General features: G+C 34.7%; 1 pseudogene; it reads left to right on the top strand.

Moving 5' to 3' along the window:
• LOC144252700 (roundabout homolog 1-like) overlaps positions 1-13,503 on the top strand; it is a 145,775-nt pseudogene that overhangs the window by 120,632 nt on the left and 11,640 nt on the right.

The following is a 13,503-nucleotide window of genomic DNA, read 5'->3' as shown; positions in this document are numbered from 1 at the left end:
TGCCTTTGACCCTGCCCCTTCTTCAAACTGTGCCCCTGCTGAAGGCTGTACAGAGACATTTTCCTAAAATGCAATGCTGATCAAGTTTCATCAATGCTTGAAATCTCACAATGGTTTCCCATTCCCCTTAAAATAAAGACAAGATTCCTTAATGTAGCAATCAAGACCCTTTGTGATCTGACCCCTCTGTGACTTCATCCTTGCCCACTGCCACACCCCCATCAATGTCTGTATTGTTTTACTCTTAAGTTTCTTCCAGTTCCTGGAAGAAGAACAGTTCTTGTTCACTTCAAGGTCTCTGCACATTCTGCCCAACTTCCTGGAACACTATTATCTGCTCCTTTTTCAGAGCTAACACCTATGTATTCTTTAAACTCAAAATTAAGTGGCAGATCCTCCTTCCCTAATACCACAATGAAGGGATGGGAGCCTGTTATATGTATTCCCACAACACCGTATATAGCCCCATTAGGGTGCTGACTTAATGTATTATGATTGCACACATAATGAATTGTTGATCTCTTCCACTGGACTACAAGTTCAAATAAGAAGTATATTTTATTCAGCTGAATTTCTAACATAGTGTCTGAATTCCTGTCTCTATTGCTGTCTAACAAACTACTCTAAAGCTTGGTGGCCTATAACAACCATTTTATTTTATTCACAATCCCATGAATTTGGGATTCTGAAAAAAATTCAGTTGGACAATTCATCTCTAATCTTCATGACTTTCGCCTGGTTTGGGGGGTAAGATCTCCTGCCAAGTTAGTTTTATCCCTCATATCTGATGTCCCAATATTCCTCAGCCTCCATCTCCAAAGTGTCATCACATAAGCCTGGGCTTCTCATAATATAAGGTTTCAGGATAGAGACACTTTTAACATGTCAGCTGGTTTCAAAGAAGGCAGAAAGAGAAAGTTTTCAAATCAGTTTAGTACTATATTCCGATTAGGGGCATAATCTTACTCCTTCTATAGCCTATTGGTCAAAGCAGTCACAAAGCTCATTCTGATTTAACAATGTAGAACCAAATTCCCTCTCTTGTTTCAGAAGATCATTTGAATTTAGAGATATTATTATGGGTATTTTGAAAAATGAGATCTCTCTGGCCCAGATATGTATAGTTAGTTTGTATTCAGTATGTATGCCTTAAAACTGAATCCTTATAATCCTTAGACTCAAAATCTAGTAGGGACCACACAATAATATATGCACAATAGATGTTTAAAGAATAAATACACTGGGGCTGGGGTTGTGGCTCAGTGGCAGAGCGCTTGCCTCGCACATGTACAGCAGTGGGTTTGATCCTCAGTACCACATAAAAGTAAACAAATTGTGTCCATGTGTAACTAAAAAAACTTTTTAAAAAAAGAATAAATACATTATTTTATGCTTGTTGATTAGGGGCATATGTAAATATTACAATATATGTAACAAAAAGTTAATGAAAAAAGTATTATAATACCACAATATTAATTTTATAAGCCTTAAAGGCTTGAACTATTATTAATATTGCGATTTTTTGTTCTTATGAGCTTCTAGGATATTCCATATTGTCTAAAATTAGATAAACTAAGTGACTAACATAGTAGCAACCCTTCTCTTTTTCTCATATAAGAACAATGAAAATAATATAATTAAACTGATACATATTGTTTCAAAAAATGACACTATTGCATTCACTGCAGCTAATAATAAAAATACCTTGAACAGCAAAAATAGTTTTCATGTATGAAGTAGAAAATTGTCGAATGTTTTTTCATACAGAGAAGTTGAATATGATATTGTTAGAAGGAAAAGAAAGAAATAAGGTAAAGGAAAATTAAATATCTTGTCTTTTTACAAACTAGGTAATAGTTGATTATACAAAAAAATTGAAACTACACTAGTGTTAGAAAAAAGGATTTGAAAGGTATGGATTTTTTTTTCCCCTTTTGTCTTTTTCCTGGTACATGCTATATGGTGAACTGTAGAGACATCTGCTTTCATAAATTAATGGAATCACCCCTTTCTTTCTTGAACATATTTATGAAGGCATCATTTTTGTAGGAGCCTAGAGTGTTGTGAGTCACAGTCATATACTTGTACATTATTTCAGAAGATGCTGAAAACCCCTCAGGGGGAGGAATCTAAAAGGTTGAGGTTCATTTTCAACAAGCCCCACTTGAATGCAGCATCTCGAAATAGCTTTTTGTTTTCAAGTAGAATATATTACATATTTCAAACTGTACATGTTTATCACACTTTCCCCGGGATGGCCTTATTTACAGATGGTTTGAATACATTTTTTTTCCTGTCTTTCTTCAGAATTTGCACGTGTTGGTAGTAGTTAAAAGACAGCCCTTGTTTAACATTTTTGCTCTACAGAATGTGAATTATCCAAACAGCAATGCTGGCATCCTTTCACAGGGAAGCTGGCCATTCTACACCCCTTTATTGATGGTCAAAACAGTACCCTTTGTACTAAAAACTCTTACATGACTGTAAAAAAAAAAGAAATTTCTTGTGGTATTTTGGATGTGCATGCTTACAAAGGCTGCAAATTAACTTTTAAGTATGCTATTTTATTGCATTCCAAATTAAACAAAGGTTTTCCTCCTATGTGTATGACAGAATCCACATTGAAACAATTATCCATTTTAATCTCTTAAATAACTCCAGCTTTGGCACATTTTTCATATTTCTTCTAGTGCCACACACAGACACATTACAAACCACCCAGAAATGAAAAGTGATGAATTATATTAAAGAACCCTGCATGTGTGAACATATAAAAAAATGTGTAATAATGTATACTTATATACACATAGTCCTTTACTAAAACATGTTATTTTTGTTTCTTGTGTCTTTAATTCAAATATAACTGAAACATACCTCTCCTGGCGTGCGCGTGCATGCACACACACTCACACACACACACCTCTCTTGGCATACTTTTTGTGTGTGTGTGTGTGTGTGTGTGTGTCTGTGTGTGTGTGTTAATACCATTCCTAGAAGGAAGGAAGGTCATGATCTTGGAAGCAAAATTTGAGTTTAAATTCTGAATTTTAGATACCCTACCTTTAAGAACTTTGACAAAATCCTTAATTCCTCTGAATTTCAATATCCTCACATATAAAATGATAATTTAAAAAGTAACTCAGAAAATTGCTCTGAGAATTGAGATAACATTGTAAAATATGCTTAGATACAAAATATGTGCTCAGTGAGTTAGTTGTTGTGTTTAAAATAATTATCATTTATTTTAACTGTCATGTGCTGAATCTGTGTTTTTTAATTCTATGAAATCAGGAGTGCAGGATCTGATGAGGTGCTGTCATGAACCTTCTGCTTGGTAGTCCCCCATTGTGTCCCATCTTTGACCTTGCATCTTCTGAGCATCACTGTGTGTCCGTTTCCCTTTTTTGCAGGCATGCTCTTAATTAGGTGCTGTTCTCTTGTTATTCTTCTACCTTGAGAATAACACCTTTTCATGACTTTTCTTTCACTTAAGTCCAAATGCTCTCTATCTTCTCAGACATCTTATATTCACTGGAGTATATTGGGTAGCGTTAGTAGAAAGACTGCTTTTAACTGATGTTCTTCAAGCCTGTGGAGAGGTGGCTGAAACATCAGTTACTCTGTGAACTAAGACTGTGGGATACTACTTAATTTTACCCTCCTTTTTGATCCTTAACTAATTTCAGCTCATTAGAAAAAAATATCTTTAAGCATATTATTAAAGAGATAGATAGAATAACAGAAAACCAAGTAAGTTTAAAACAGCCAAATACCTTCATTTAAACTCATAAATGAGTAAATTAGAGAAAAAGTGCTCTTGGGTCCCATAGCTTTTAAAATGAATGTATAGGGGCTGGAGATGTGGCTCAGTGGTAGCGCGCTCGCCTGGCATGCGTGCGGCCTGGGTTCGATCCTCAGCACCACATACCAACAAAGATGTTGTGTCCGCCGAGAACTAAAAAATAAATATTAAAAATTCTCTCTCTCTCTCTCTCTCTCTCTCTCTCTCTTAAAAAAATAAAATGAATGTATAGTATTATTTAATACATATATGTTACATACATATTAAAATACGAAAGGAATTGTGTTATGTGCTGAATATGTTTTTGTTAATTCTATGAAATTTTACTATTTATAGTCTAGTTGAATTGACTTCGTTCACTTGGAATTGTAGAGTGGCAATAAAGAAAAGGGAAAGAAATGAATGTTTTGGAGTGAATTGGGGATGAATGAATGTTGTCTTTGGCAATAATAAGCTATCGATAATTTGGAAAGTCTTTAGGACAAATATATAGTTGGATGCTCCCCAAAAGAGTATTAATCAATGAAGTGGAACAAACTATGTTATAGGTGCATACATGAATATTTCACAATGAACCACACTATTGTGTATAATTATAATGCACTAATAAAAACATTAAAATATGTATCACTTCCTATTTTAACTTTTAAAAACTTTTCAATTCAACCGATAAACATGAGACTTAGCTGAGTATATTTCTATAAAACTTGAATAAAATGTACTGCAGGGAAGCCCCTAAGTGAGATACAAACCAAAGTAAAATCAAACTCTGATATAAAAGATTTATAGCCTTTTTTTTTCTCCCTCTGAGCAATTCAGCTCAACAGAAGCAAAGATCAAATCAGTTTCCTTGTGAATTTCTGGTTGCTTCATTGGGTCCTGACTTAGATAATGAGCTGAGCTCTTGCTCTTGATTCCTCTCCATGCAGAAGGCAGCCAGCGAGTCCTCCTCTGCCTCCGCGGCCGATTTCTCCCCTGCACACCTATGGCTACATTTCAGGACCCCTGGTCTCAGATATGGATACGGATGCGCCAGAAGAGGAAGAAGATGAAGCAGACATGGAAGTTGCCAAAATACAAACTAGAAGGCTTTTATTGCTTGGGCTTGAACAGACCCCTGCCTCAAGCGTTGGGGACCTGGAGAGCTCTGTCACTGGGTCCATGATCAACGGCTGGGGTTCAGCCTCAGAGGAGGACAACATCTCCAGTGGGCGTTCCAGTGTTAGTTCTTCCGATGGCTCATTTTTCACTGATGCTGATTTTGCCCAGGCAGTGGCAGCAGCCGCAGAGTATGCTGGTCTGAAAGTGGCGCGAAGGCAGATGCAGGATGCTGGTGGTAAGTCGGGCACTTTCCCCAAGCCACAAAGAAAGCTCAATGTGTGTGCATTAGTGCTGGTTAGCACCTATGGTCTGGTGTCTAATTTATAACTACTTTTTCTTTTCTTTTTTTAATTGAGTAAGGAAACCAAAGTCCAAGAATATAATTTATTTGTATTATTTTCTTTCTTTCCTTCCTTTTTTTATCAGACTTTTAAACTCTGCATTTATTGAATAAATGCTATATAATGAGAGTAAAAAGAAGCTAATTCAAATGTCCTCATTTTAAGTGTAATTGTATAAATATATATGACTGTATATCTGTGTGTCTGTTTCACACTGATTGGTCTAGTTTCTTTAAGGTATGTATTTACTCAGTTAAATGAGCTTTGTGTTGCTCAATGCTTAGTATGTATAAAGTAAACCAGATAAAATTTATTGTGATAATTCTTTTATTTCATTTAATCAGATGTTCTGTCAAAGAAATATTTACATATCCAGGTGGGACAGTCAGCCATTGGAAAATAGGCTATTTCTTTTTGAAACTCATTTCCTCGTGGCTTTTCAAACTAGAATATTAATTTAATTGGGAAAAATTAAAGATTTGGATAACACACACACATTTGCAAGCATAAATATTTTCCCTCTTTGATCTAATAATTGAGAGAGCAGGTTAATCCAGATGCACATAATAAATTTTCTGTTTCCCTTTCTCATTGCCAGTAACCTATTTTTAATGAGAATGTATCTCTTATTATGTTTTAACTCATTTTTGCTTATTGCCTTCTCCTCCCAAGTATGATAAAGAAAATAATTTGAATATAAAATAGATTTTTATATGATTAAATTTGTGTAGGATGAATCTATGTTTATATTAATACATGTATTCATATTATTGTGTGGTGCATTCACGTCTGTGTGTGTGTGCACACGCATGCATGTGTATTTCTCGAGTCTAAAAATGCAAGTAGTAGAATAAAAGAATGTGGTCATCAAAAAAAGAGATAATATTTAGGAAAAAGAAAAGACTATCACAACAATTGATACTTGTTACTTAGTTGTTTTACTAACAACTACCACATTGGTAATTTTCTGTGTTTTCTAGATACTTCATTGGTTATTATTTTTTATCAGTATAGAATATTTTCAGAGAAAATTTAACTTGCATCGTTAAGTCATCTCTATAATTTTTTTTATCCTGAATATGTTGCAGAAAAAAGATTTCTAATTTTCTTCATCTTATTATTATGGAATATATATATATGTGTGTATTTTAGTCAGGTCTATATTTTATGAAATTTAGACAAATATCTTTTCTTCCAGTAGCTGCTGAATTCAGTAAAATATGCAAACCTAATTCTGTTTCTTAATGAATAAATAACCTTATATATAGCTTTTGTTTCCCTTTCCTTTTTAATTCTCTGCTAAAAAAAATACAGGAAATTAAGCATCTCAGACCACTACTTTCAGATTGCATTAAGGGTGTTTTTCAGTTCATTAAATCAGGAAAACATAGAAATGATGTTGAAAATTCATCTGTAAAGGACCTTATGCCTTAGGGTCTATGAGCAGTGGATGGCCTTACACAATAGAATGAGTAATGGGCTTCCTCTCAGCCCTAATTCTCTGCTTTCATGGATATGTAACGTTAATTGTAATAGTCTTTATCACAGCTAAGGAGAGGTTTTGGTTTAATATTTTATTATATTGTAATTGAGTAGCATTTCTGGTTTTCTCTTGGCTCATGATTATAATGAACTAAATACATGTCTGCCTATTGCAGTGTTCTTTTCAGGAAATGGTGGTGCTCACCATGTGACTTGAAGTTAATATGAATGAATAATCCAATCACCTTGCTTCTCACTTGGCTGCATTAATGTCTATTATTTAATATGCTTGGGTTAGCATTTTTAAATGTGTTCATTTCTCTGTATGTGGCTTCTTCTGTTTATAGTCAAAATATATGTTGTCAGGTCTGTTTGAAATTTCTTATGGTACTAAGGAGTTCTGGGTTTGTGACTGGATTTTGTAGAAACCAAAATAGGGAAGGTCACCAGAAGGCCAATGGCTCTTCATTGCCCTTCTGGGTTAAGTATGTTGTACCTGTTGTAATAGATCATCTACGTGGGAGAGCCAGAGAGTTTGATAGCACTGAAATGCACCATGTCTGATTGGTAAATTCAGTTCCCATTGGTATCTGGAGTATTGTTTCTCCAAAAATAAATAACCAAAAACTACCTCTACCTCCATCAAAACACAGTGTTTAGAAGAGTCACATTATCTAGAATCAGCAACTATCTTGAGACAGAAAAGGGATGTAAGTAATTTTTGGTTCATCTAAATATGTGAGATAGATAATTTTAGATCACCTCAAAAGAAATACATTGGATTCTGCCATCATAGAATGTCGAAAATATATATTTAGCTAAAATAAGGATGTGATTAGAACAGTTCATTCTTAGAACATGAATTTTTTATGGACTCTGACTCTTTGGAGAAAACAACAAACATTGAATATATTATGAAAATTTTTAATTAACATTTTTGTCCAAGAACATTTACTAATACTAGTTGCAAAAATATGGGAATGTGGAGCTAGGGATATAGCTTAGTTGGTAGAGTACTTGCTTCACATACACAAGGCCCTGGGTTCAATACCCAGCACCACAAATTAAAAAAAAAAAAGAATGTTTTTCTTTACCAAATAAGTATCATGAACTCTTACAGAATATAAGAAGTGATTAAAATAATAAAAGAAAAATAAAGACTGGAAATTCTTTTAGGCTTTTTTCTCTAGTGACTAGCACAGAGTGGTAAACAGCCTAGTATTTGTTAGATTTTATTCAAGTGATTTTTAAAATTAGATTCCTAGCTTCAGTGTTTTGCTGTTGTTGTGCTGTTGTTGTTCCTGTTGATAATTAATATTCACTGATGTGTCTGGCTCTGTTGCTTCTTTCCCAGGTCGCTGACATTTTCATGCATCTCAGTGCCCGAGGCCCACAAGTCCTGTGTCTACAGACAGCAACATGAGTGCTGCGGTCATGCAGAAAGCCAGACCAGCCAAGAAACAAAAACACCAGCCAGTACATCTGCGCAGAGAAGCCTACACAGATGGTAAGTCCACTGAAAAGCACCTATGAATCCCGCCTGTTTACCCTGCCTCTCTGGGATCAGTGAATGGGTTCACTAACATTAGAAATTACATTAAAAATTCATTGATAGTAAGTGTCACATTATGTACAGGAGTGATCTACTTCCATAGCTTGTCAAGCACCTCTAGCCCTTATTGTTTTCTAATAAGTTGATTATTTAAGAACAAGTGTACACGTTTAATATTTTGAAGTTTTCATTTTTCAAACAATTGGATGTGACTATATTTGAAATAATGGCAGAGGATTGACTTTTGTCAGATTCCTCCAAAGTATCTCTAATTTTTTTTTTCATTTTACTTTTTTTACAACATAACATTCAAACAGAAGACAATACATTTGTGTGAATATTAATCCTACCCGCAGTGGTATCACCACCCAGTTATTTTGTGCACCAAAAGGCAAATCAAATCATCTTCTTCGTGCCTTCACATATGATATTGACTCTCACTGAAGAGGGGCTGCTTGTATTCTCAAGGGAGCATGGGAGGAGAATGCAAACCACTGTGATGTTGTCTAGAGAAAGACTTTAATGAAAGTGCCTCAGGTGGCCCAGCATTTATTAAACCGCCACCTTCTCATTTTATAACACAACGCCACGGGCTTCGTCGGAAATGCATGTAAGATAAATTCTCTCCAACTCACCCACCTTGTCAAGTTTTCTAAATTTGCTAAAGGGGTGGGGGACGAAGGGTGTCACAGGCACAGTTCCTCCACCTCCTGGTCCTCTGCAACCACAATCTGATTAGGACTTTCATTACAAGTCAGCAATTTTTCAAAAAGGGCATCATTTGCCATTATCATATGAAAGCCTAATATTATAGATCCTTATCCAAGGTTACGAGGAGGGTTTTCTGAGGTACTTCTCCCTGTGATTCCTGCCACTTGACAGAAAAATTTAATACAAAGCTCACAGCACGATGAGCACAAGTAATTTTGCAATGAGTGGCTGTCCGGGCTATTATCTGTACTTTATTCTGAGTACTTTCTCTCACTAGCATCTATCTGATATTAGACTACATTAAATACTGGTGTGACACAGCGCACCTGGGCCTCCTGGCTTCCTCCCAGGACTCTTTTGTCAGTGAAACTGAGCTGTCAGAATATTATCTGATTTTGAAGGGTTATTACAGTGGCTTTGTGCGTGTTTGCCTCTGTGAGGGGACAAACACTAGGTGTAAATTCCCCAACTCTACCAGCCATTTTACATTTATGGGATCCCTGTAATGCCATTTTACAAGTTTTATGGCTGTTTTATCAATTTTTATCATCTAGAAGAGCGTGCTCCTAACTGGAAAACTGGCCAACATGGAGTCTGGATGTAAACACATCTAAATTGAATGCATAAGGGAAAATCTTCCTAAAGCAGATCTTTCCACTTCTTCTTTATGTGTGTTTCTTTGGGAAACATGGCATTGAATAATGCCCCCTGAAAATGTTTTAAGTAATGCAAACATGCCAAGTTGAAAAATACAGCATTGTAGTTCTGAATTACACTGTGCTGGAAAATTGTTATCTGTATTTATTGTCCTCAGTCCACAGTACTTATTTCAGTGTGTTTAATAATTAAATGTAAGTTCTAACTAATCCCTGAATAATAACTTAAATTGAATGATGAAGCACACAAGTTATTTTTTTTTTAATTTAATTTCAGGAATACCAAAGAACTATATTGAAACATGTGTAAAGCCAAAAAGTTAATCTGAAACATTATTTGGATTTCTAATTGCTAATTTCACAAAAGTGATTATGCAAAATTATCATAGTACATACTTTAATATAGAAGCTAATAATTATTTTCTTTAGGTAACAAAATTAGATCAAATGGAGAAATAACTAAAACTGTTTTTAAATTATATATTTAACTTCCCTTCAACATTTTGCTAAGTTATGCTTATTATACTAATATTTCTTGAATTTAATTCAGTGTGTTTACTGGTGGGTAGGAGAAAAAGTAATAAAGCTATATTTTATACATATCCCAGCATGCACATCAATTAATTAAAACCACAAAAATGCAGATATTTCTTAATGCCTCAAATAAAAGAAATTCATGTATCCCCATACTCCATAGCGCTAGAGATTGAACCCAGGGCCTCAGATAGATGGGGCAAGAGTCTACCACTGAGCTACCTACCCCCTCTGAAATGTACATAGTCTTAATGGCTATGGGTATGACAGGAAGAAAAGTCATTTTCTCACAAACTCTTTTATCAACTTACTACATTATATTTTTAAACATATACTCACAAACCATTCTACAATGAAGCTCAAAGCAGACAAAATTTGTATAATAATTTAAAAGGAGAAGTGGGAAGGAGATAGAATTTTAAAAGCTTACAATTGTTAGAATGTGAATTCCACATATCAGTAAGATATGGAAGGTTTGTTGGCTTTTCTTTTTTTCTGAATGTAATGCATAGACTCATGGATGAGCTTGATTATAGTTTATAGATTTATGTCCACTGTCTAGAACATGATGTATCAGTTTTGCATTTGTAGCTCTTTTACTTTGTAAATTTAGTTCAAATTCTGTATTCCCTTGGTAGAATTTTTGTAAACTCTATGAAGAAGAATAAAGAGTAACTTTGAACTGAGAGAGCGATCTGGAATGAGTCTTCTCAGTCCCCATAGTAGTTGCTAAGGCTGCCAAAATAATCTACCAAAGATTGGGTGACTTAAACAACAGAGGTTTCTTTCCTGAGCTCTAGAGGTTAGAAGATCACTAAGAAGGTGACAGCAGGGTTGGTGTCTTGGGAAGCCTCTCTGGCTTCAAGATGATGGTATTGTCCCTGTGTCTTACATAATCTTCCAACTGCCTGTATCTGTGTCCTTATCTCCACTTCTTAGAATGTCTTTGGTTAGATGAAAACTCACACCAGAGAATTCATCTTAATAACTTCTCTAGAGACTCCAAATACAGTCACATTCTGAGGTATGGGGAGTTAGGACTTTTTGATATGAATTTTAGGGGGACATATTCTGGTCCCTAAGATTCTACCAGCCCCTCCAGAATGCTTGCATTGTGGGACTGCTGAATGCTAGGCATCGTGCTTCACACCACAGTCAGACTGACAGGCAGCATCTGATTATTTATTTATTTCATATTTGCCACGTTCAAGTTTAACCCAGATGGAGGATAGGATTAAAATATATGAATATTTATCAGCTGAAATCTTATGGAGTTATAGCCAAGCACAAGTGCATTTCTAGGACCTTCTAATAGATTCTTCCCACCCCCTCTTTTCAACCTTTCCAATACATTTACATACTTGATTTAAAAACCAAATCTATGTTATTTCTCTAGCTGTACTTTTCATAAACTATAAATTTGCCACACTCTTTGGAATGATGTTATTTTGACTTGATTTATCATTAATTACAAGGTCTTGGGACTTTAAGCAGTTAAGTAAATAGGATGCAGAATCTCTATAGTGAGTTAATGCTGTGCTGGCAGAATTGTCTGCATACACATGTTCTTACATATTTCTGTACATGCTATATAATTTGTTATTTAGAGTCTTGTGTAAGAAGTGAGTTAGTATTCTTATATAAAGAAAGAATACACACACACACACACACACACACACACACACACACGTAAATCAGGTCCATAATCCCAGTTCTTAAACCCAATTTGAAGTACTTTATGACATGAATTACGTGAAAAAACTACTTCACATAGGTGTATTGTTTACACGTGATTATGCCTGGTTTGAGTTCATAATCATTTTATAATCCTAAATAATTTCTTGGGCAAACATGTTTATATGAGAAATTAAACCTGCTAGCATTCCTCTATAATTGTCAATTAAACACAGTGAAGATTATATACAGGAAGTTGGAATCTTTAAATCATCACTGAGTTCTACTTTTGACCTGTGTTACAGACAGCACCTAATGGAACATGTGGTAATAGGTTTTGTCTTAAGAGTTATATGTTCCCAAGACTTTGTATGATCTTGTGTTAGTGGTAATTGTTAGATTTGATAGTTGATAAACACAGATAATTTGTGATTTGATGGTAGTGGCTTTTACTCATCTGTTTCCTGATAACCTGAGTTCACAATCTGGTTTATGTTTACAGTAAATAGAGAGTAGGGAAATGCATCTACAGCCAGAGTATGCTCTGAATGAGGATTTTTCCCTTCCTCTTGTTTTTAGTCCCAGGTTCAATCTGAATTTAAAGCACTCTGCCTTGGGTTTCCTGCCTTTAGGCCCTTCATTATGGTCTGGTTTTTAACTCTTTCTGTTAACTTGATCAACAAGTAGCAGAGGGAGGACTTATCTAGGACACATCTTGTACTTATTTTTAAGTAATATTTTTGAAAAATCCACTTAAATAATGGACAAAGGAAGTAATTCATGTACTAGTAACAGTGGCAATCCATGTTGCAAGACAGAATACTTAGAATTTTAACATCAGAGAGAAATTAGTACTGTTGGCTCTACTTTGGCCACCATATTAACTACTATGTTGAGGCTATTGATATGACACTTGAACATGTTAAGTCCCTGAAAGCCAACAACAAGAAATTGAAATTAAAACTTTGATCACTTTTTATAATGGGTTCTCAAGTACAGCAGCTGGTACTAAAAAAAAAATGTGAGTTCAAGCTGCTTCTTTCAAAGACCAATGCCATGAATCCTAATGCCTTAAACTTTAGCCTATAATGTCAAGAGAAAATTAGTTAAGAAAATCTTACAACTTTTTTAGGAAAAAATAAAGGGTTCATTTATTATCTTTTAAATATAAGAATAGACTCCTAGATTAAAGCTGATGCTTTCTAGGTCCTTCAATATACTATTGTAACAATCTTCAAGTCACAATTTTAACGTTTAAGTTTCTCATATTGGTACATGTAAATGATAGTTGGTAGACCATTGTTAGTAATAATAAAATAATTGGAAATAGCCTACATATTCCTCTGAAGACATTGGCTAAATTAATTATATATTAATAGAACAAATTGTTATGAAAACTTCTCAAAAAAGTATGTATTTATAAAAAATATATGATTACATGGTAAAAAGAAAAAAAAGTACAATCCAATTCATGTATTAAACACAGAAGGCTATATACTTGTGTCTGGAAAAATCTCTCAGGCTTGCCATCTGTGGATTATCAGGTAAGCACTATATTTAATCCCATGTGTGACCATTTTTGGTGGTCCTTGACTATGAATGCTGCTTCTTTGAGTTTATGAGTTGGCCACCCTGTTTTTGTTGTTGTTT

This window comes from Urocitellus parryii, unplaced genomic scaffold (assembly GCF_045843805.1).
Source record: "Urocitellus parryii isolate mUroPar1 unplaced genomic scaffold, mUroPar1.hap1 Scaffold_53, whole genome shotgun sequence".
Classification (NCBI taxonomy): Eukaryota; Metazoa; Chordata; class Mammalia; order Rodentia; family Sciuridae; genus Urocitellus; species Urocitellus parryii.
This window is presented reverse-complemented; position numbering and strand designations above follow the sequence as displayed.